The sequence below is a fragment of the Gopherus evgoodei genome, chromosome 21 (genome assembly GCF_007399415.2).
Source record: "Gopherus evgoodei ecotype Sinaloan lineage chromosome 21, rGopEvg1_v1.p, whole genome shotgun sequence".
Lineage (NCBI taxonomy): Eukaryota > Metazoa > Chordata > Testudines > Testudinidae > Gopherus > Gopherus evgoodei.
In genome coordinates this window covers 11,456,825-11,463,830 of record NC_044342.1, presented here as the reverse complement: position 1 = coordinate 11,463,830, position 7,006 = coordinate 11,456,825, and the positions used below count along the sequence as shown (strand labels likewise).

General features: G+C 51.1%; 1 non-coding gene across 1 annotated transcript; it reads left to right on the top strand.

The window, feature by feature from the left end:
* Window positions 1-4,962: 4,962 nt before the first annotated feature.
* On the top strand, window positions 4,963-5,034 carry TRNAP-UGG. The gene has a single exon. It is a non-coding gene; the product is annotated as a tRNA-Pro (tRNA).
* Window positions 5,035-7,006: the final 1,972 nt, after the last annotated feature.

Below are 7,006 nucleotides of genomic sequence, written 5' to 3'. Positions count from 1 at the left end.
TCTAGGGATATGAGTCTTGCTTTTGGCAGAAGAAGTCCTGGGCTCAGACCCTGGATGAGCCCAGCTGTTGGGGTTTTACAAATGGTCTGTAGAAAGCAGCCAGAGGGTGGATGGACACCGTTCCGAAGGTGGGAAAAAGAGATTGATGGGGGCTCAGAACTGAGGCCTGCTGGAGTGGCTATGGATGGGTTAGAAAGCTCTACTGTGTTAGTGACTATATGGGGTGCCTAACTCCCTTAGGCTCATTTGAAAACAGCTATGAGCATCTAACTCCCTCCATCATCCCCTTTATAGCTGTGTTGAAGTGGCAGGTTTGAACTGACATCCCTGAAGAGACAGGAGTCCCAAGCCAGCACCTCAGCCCCCTCCGGGCAGTGCTTGCTTCTGGTGGAGTGTTTACATTGCAGAGTTAGCTATAAGAAGTTACAGATGCAAAATCCTGAGTGGCAGAAGTTTTTGCTACCAGTATTCAGGGCCCCTTTGCCTTCTCTAGGTGGTCGCTCTTTTCCAGCCTCTGTCAAGTCCCCTCCCATTCATCTCCTTTTACAGCCCCAGCCTGCTCCATCTCCCTTCGTGCAGATCTCTCTCCTGCTTGCGGCCTTCTCTGAGCCCTCTCTGTTTGTAGCTAGAGATTACTCCTCAGTGAAAGATCCCAGTGGTAAATCTTTAATCACAATCTCGCAGTAGCCTCAGGGAGCTGAGTGGGATCTTTCCCGTCTCCCACATCCCCAAGAAGTGGGAAGGAGGGTTTATTCCCAGACGGATAGTTTGCCTGGCTGACACTTCAGCTGCAGTTTGCCCGCTGGAAAGAAGGGGGCATTTCCAGCAGCAGCAGCTCTGGCTCCAAGGTCAAAATAAATCAAGATTTCAGCAAGCAGGTGGAGCCAAAAGCTCCATTGCTCAGGGCCGTGTTGTGTAGAGTGGAGATTGGCGGCTTCATTCTCTCTTTGGCTGGGGGTCTTATTCAGCTCCATTGGCCAAGCCCTAAGCAATGCAAGTCATCCATTCAGCCCTCAATTCATCCCTAGACACCCCATACAACTGTCTAGCTATCCCCACCCGCCCCCGCCCATCTCTCCAGCTCCATCCGCACCCACCTGTCTCTCCATCCCCATCTAGCTCTTCCTGGAAGGAGCCGTCCCATAAGCTTTTGCCAACTCCTGAGTCTCTGAGGGGGAAAGAAATATTAGTTATGGCAAAAGCTGGAATCTCCCCTGTCATAAACAGATAAGTAAGAGTTAATAGAACAGAAGTACTTCATGTCTCTTTTGCCTGGAAAGGGTTAACAAGTTCAGTGAGCCTGTCTGTCACCTGACCAGAGGACCAATCAGGGGACAGGATACTTTCAAATCTTGAGGGAGGGAAGTTTGTGTGTGTGCTGTTAGTGTTTGGTTGTTGTTCACTCTGGGGGCTCAGAGGGACCAGACGTGCAACCAGGTTTCTCTCCAATCTCTCTGATACAAGCTCTTATATGTCCAGAATAGTGAGTACTAGGTAGATAAGGCGAGTTAGGCTTATGTTTGTTTTCTTTATTTGCAAATGTGTATTTGGCTGAGAGGAGTTCAAATTTGTATTTTGCTGAAAGGATTTTAATTTGTACTTGTATACTTAGGCTGGGAGGGTATTCCCGGTGTCTATAGCTGAAAGACCCTGTAACATATTCCATCTTAAATTTACAAAGATAATTGTTACTGTTTTTTTTCTTTCTTTAATTAAAAGCTTTTCTTGTTTAAGAACCTGATTGTTTTTTATTCTGGTGAGACCCCAGGGGACTGGGTCTGGATCCACCAGGGAATTGGTGGGAAGAAAGGAGGGAAGGGGGAGAAGAAGGCTACTTCCTCTCTGTGTTAGGATTACTGTCTCTCTCAGGGAGAGTCTGGGAGGGGGAGAGAGAAGGTGGGGGAAGGTGAATTTTCCTCTCTGTTTAAGATTCAAGGAGTTTGAATCACAGTGATCTTCCAGGGTAACCCAGGGAGGGGAAGCCTGGGAGAGGCAATGGTGGGGGAAAGGGTTTACTTTCCTTGTGTTAAGATCCAGAGGGTCTGGGTCTTGGGGGTCCCCGGGCAAGGTCTTGGGGGAACCAGAGCGTACCAGGCACTGGAATTCCTCGTTGGTGGCAGTGCTACATATTCTAAACTGGTAATTGAGCTTAGAGGAATTCATGCTGGTACCCCATCTTTTGGACGCTAAGGTTCAGAGTGAGGAATTATACCATGACATCCCCATTTTAGATTCGGCACTTTTCCCAGCTGATTTAAAGTAGCAGAGCCCAGAGCCAGATTCGCCCCAGAGCATGCCTCGAGGATGCATTGCCACTGGCGCTGGGATGGTAGCTCTCACCCAAGGTGGCTGTGGGTCCCCTGGGGACAGGAGCTTCTTTTCAGAGTCTTCCATTGAACATGTGGCTCATGACATGCTTGGGATGTGTGACTTCCCAGTGTCACCACCCGGCCTAACCTTCCTTCTTAAAACAGCCTTGGTGCGCAGCTGCGGACACGAGCTAAGTGTCCTCTAAGCCAGTGCTTCTCAAAGCCGGTCTGCTGCTTGTTCAGGGAAAGCCCCTGGTGGGCCAAGCCAGTTTGTTTACCTGCCGTGTTGCAGGTTCAGCTGATCGCAGCTCCCACTGGCTGTGGTTTGCTGTCCCAGGCCAATGGGGGCTGTGGGAAGTGGTGCGGGCTGAGGGATGTGCTAGCCGCCCTTCCCGCAGCCCCCATTGGCCTGGAGCAGCGAACCTTAGCCAGTGGGAGCCGCGATCAACCGAACCTGTGGATGTGGCAGTAAACAAACCGGCCTGGCCTGCCAGGGGCTTTCCTTGAACAAGCGGCGGACCGGCTTTGAGAACCACTGCTCTAAGCTACGTGGCCATGCAGCAGCCTATTAAGCGCCATGCAGGCGCTCAGCGCTGCGGCAGGGAGAGATGTCTCTGCCCCAGCCCCTGATCTGTTGCAGTGTGGAGAGGCGCCTCTCCTCCAGCCCTCACCCAGCCCAGCCACAGAGCTGCTGTAGCAGGAAGAGGCACCTTTCCACCCTAGCCCAGGTACTGCTACTGGGAGAGAGAGCTGGGGAGAGCCCTGGTGCAGACTGAAACCCAAAACCCACACCCCCAGCCAAAGCCCTCACCCCCTACACCCAACCCTCTGTCCCGAGCCCCCTCCCACACTCTGCATCCCTCAGCCCCACCCACACCACACATCACCTCCATATATGTGCACATATGAAAATTCATTCTGCACATGGGTGGGAAAAATTAGAGGGAACACTGGAAATGACATGAATCTCCCCCCAGACTCTTCTTTAGATAAACCCAAGCAAATTGCACCTTTGTTCTCCAGTTGAATTGCTGCATCTGGAGGTTGCTAGTCCTCTCTCTATATCAGCCCAGAAGTTAAAGGGTTTTAATACAGAGTGGAATTACCCACTGGCAGGACTTAACCAAAGGTCATGGTAGATTCTCCAGGACACATGACAGGCAGGTTCACCAGAGGGTTGCATCCTCCTTAGCGTGTGTTGACTGAGCTCCTTGAATCTCTGCATTCCCCACCCAGGACTTTCTCTTCCCCCACTCCCTCTATTTCAGGAACTCCCTGCTACTCCCTGCAATCTCTTCTCTGCTTCCTCGGTTCTCCAAGCTCAAGGAGAGGAAATCCAGAGCTGGGGCATGGGCATTCGTCAGCGTCGGAAGCCTTCCCAGGGAGGGGAGCCGCCTTTCTGCCCCCTCCGCTCGTTAGCATTGTTATGAATTGTTGCTGTAGCACCTTGGTGGTGAGTGGGGGCCCAGGACCCTGTTGTGCCAGGTGCTGTACAAACACAGATCAGAAAAGTGGGTCCCTGCCCCATGGAGCTTGCAATGAAAACATAAGAGAAGAGCTGAGAGATGGAAAGAGATGGGGCAGGACAAGGGAAACCCCAGATGATGTTTGTACCCATGACGGGCATTGGCCTCAGCAACCGAACCGCTGTCCTGATTTTTGGGGGCCTCCAGCAAAAGTGAGTTGTGAGGTGGTACCCAAAGGAGGGCGAAGAGACGGTTTTGTCGCTGTGCCCAGGGAGCGCAGCCCTGGTGGGAGAGGAGGTGCGGGAGGAAGCAGGAAGGGGCCTGTTTGAAAAGGGGACCAGCAGAGGAAGGTGGCCAGTGACGGGGAGTGAGAGGAGACAGGTCGGCCAAGAAGGGCCTTGGAGGTGGAGCCAGGCAGCTGATGGCTGATACGCCCCTGACAAACCCAAGGGCTTGGCTGTTGGTGGAAATGAAAACTTGTCAATTAAAACGGTACGGGAGGAAAAGAAAAGGAAGGAACGGAAGTAGGTGCTGGGAAGTGTGCAGAGGAAAGCGACGGACTAGCCGGGGTCAAAGGCGACTGACGGAGCGCTCCAATCTGATCACACACAAATCACCATGTGACGCTTCCTTCAAATATATATATATATAATTGGAGATATACCAATCTCCTAGAACTGGAAAGGACCTTGAAAGGTCATCGAGCCAGTGGGTACCAAGTCCAGCCCAGGCTCAAAGGCCAGTGGGTGATAAAATGATTAACTGAGGCTGAAGGTACAAATCTCACAGCCGTTGGGAGTCCGCAGGTCACCCCAGCGACAGGGGAACATGGTGCAATTCAGTATTTATGGAACAATCTCGCTTGGAAGAATGATTGGCAAGAAGCCAGCCCTGGATGGAGGCAGGGAAGTCCACCACAGCCTTAGCACAGCTGGCACACCATCCCGAGCAGAACCTGTGGGTAACTAGAGACAAGAACAAGCCTTTTGATGGCCTGAGGCTGAGGTGTCAGCCTGAGTAACATCCAGTGGCTGGGAGTTGTGTGGGCTAATACTAAACCCTGGAGACTCCCATGAGGGGTGGAGCCTGCTGGGCAAAGAAAGGCAGCTATTGAAGAAGCAGAGATACTGGAGGGCAAAGTGACACATCTCAGCACAGAGAGGAAACCACAATAAGCATTTTCATCTGGCTCATTGGTCTAGGGGTATGATTCTCGCTTTGGGTGCAAGGGGTCCTGGGTTCAAATCCCGGATGAGCCCAGTGTTTTGCCTTTTGCAACTGACCTTTAGAAAGCAGATAGGGTGAGGGGCAGCTCCAGGGTGGGTAGGTGCAGTTGTGAAAGTGGGCTAATGAGCTGGAGTGGGGCCTGTAACTGAGTAGTGCTGGGGAAGCTTGGATAGGTTAGAAAGCCCTGCTGTGTTGGTGACTATATTGGGTGCCTAACTCCCATAGGCTCCTTTGAAAATTACTCTGAACGTTGAAATCCGTCCTCTGTACACACTAGTCTGTGAAATCCCTCTAAGGCTCTGAGGGGCCCTGGGGATCTCCAGACCAGCTGTTCTCTGCCTTCACTGTGTTATCCTCAGCACACACAGTCTGCCTGAGCAGACCCATGTCATGTGCCCTCCCTGCAGAGGCCTGGTCAGCACCAGAAAATTGTTTAACTACGTCACACAGGGGTGTGAAAGATCCACACCTCTGAGCAGCCTGGTTAAGCCAACCCACGTGCCTGTGGAGACAGTGTTGGGTTGTCACGGCTGTGCAGCTGCACTATGCAGTGTAGACACACCTTAACCTAGCAGCTGCTTCTTGGGGAGGTGGTTAACCATGCTGCTGGGAGAACCACTCTGGGCAACATGGGTGCGTCTACACTGCAGCGCTGCAGCTGCGCAGCTGTGACAGTGTTGTGTTTTCAGGGTAGCCCAGCCCACGTATAATCACACGCACCCTATTCCATTGTTCATACAGTGGCCCCCAAACGAATTTAACTAGGGTCAATGATGGTTGTTGTAATTCCATTAGCTTGGTCCAGCACATGGCTGGATGTTGTTAGAGCTGTCACAGGCCGTGGGTTCATATTCCCCTTCCCTGCCTCCAGCAGCAAAAAGGATCCTTCAAACTTGTGAGTCCCTGGGAATTTTAACATTCACAATGAACGCGGCAAACGAAAACCAAACCCAGATTTTCCAAATCACTGACTGGAGAGAAACCCCAGTTTGGCCGATGGAATTATTGACTCATTGTGGTTCATCGGACAAACAAGCACAAAGGCTGGACCTGAGGCTAGCGGTTAATTTCTGTGCCTGCTTCATCCTCCCCTTGGAGGGGCCAGTCCCTGCACCAGGATCCTCCAAGCAAAGGAACTTACCTTTGAAATAGATGAAAACTGTTTAATTCAAATGCTACGGGAAGAAACTGAAACTGAATGAAAACAAACACGATGATGTGAACTACAAAGAAGGAAGATGGTGACTCCGTGGTATAAATTAAGGTAACTAAAGGAGCGATACAATCTGTTGATTACACAAAAGCAACTGTAGGCATCTCAATTCCAGCCCAGTATCAAAGGTTAATGGAAGATAAAATGGTTAATTATGTGTAAAGGTTCAAACGGAGCCAGGGTAAGTCCACATGTTGCCCCAATGGCAGGAAAATGTTGTTCAATTTGCCATTTATGAAACAACCTTGCCCTGGCAAGAAGCCAGCCCTGGACAGAGGCAGGGAAACCCTCCACAGCCTTAGCACAGCTGGTGCACCACCCTCAAAAAGCAGAGCAGACAGGTGCGAGTCCTAGAGATGAGAAGGGGCCTTTTGACATACTCAGTAACATCCTGAGTTAAGGAGTTCCATGGACTGATGTCAATGCCAGAGACGCCCATGAGAGGCAGAGCCTGCATGGAAGAGGCAGCTGTTAAAGAGGCAAAGATGCCTGAGTAGAGTGGGAGCCATCCTAGCTTAGAGAAGCCCCTATTCATTCTTTCCCTGTTTGGCTAGTTGGGTCTAGGGGTATGATTCTCACTTTGGGTGCTGGGGTCCTGCATTCAAATCCTGGACAAGCCCAGAGATTTTGATTTTGCAAATTGCCTTTAGGAAGTAGCTGAAAAGAAGAACAGACACCTGTGGGGTGCTAATGTCACTAAGGTGGGCTAGAAAGTACTGGTCTGGGGTGCCTAACTCTCTTAGGCTGTTATGAATGTGCCTTTAAACGCAGCCATTGTGAAGTTTGCACAT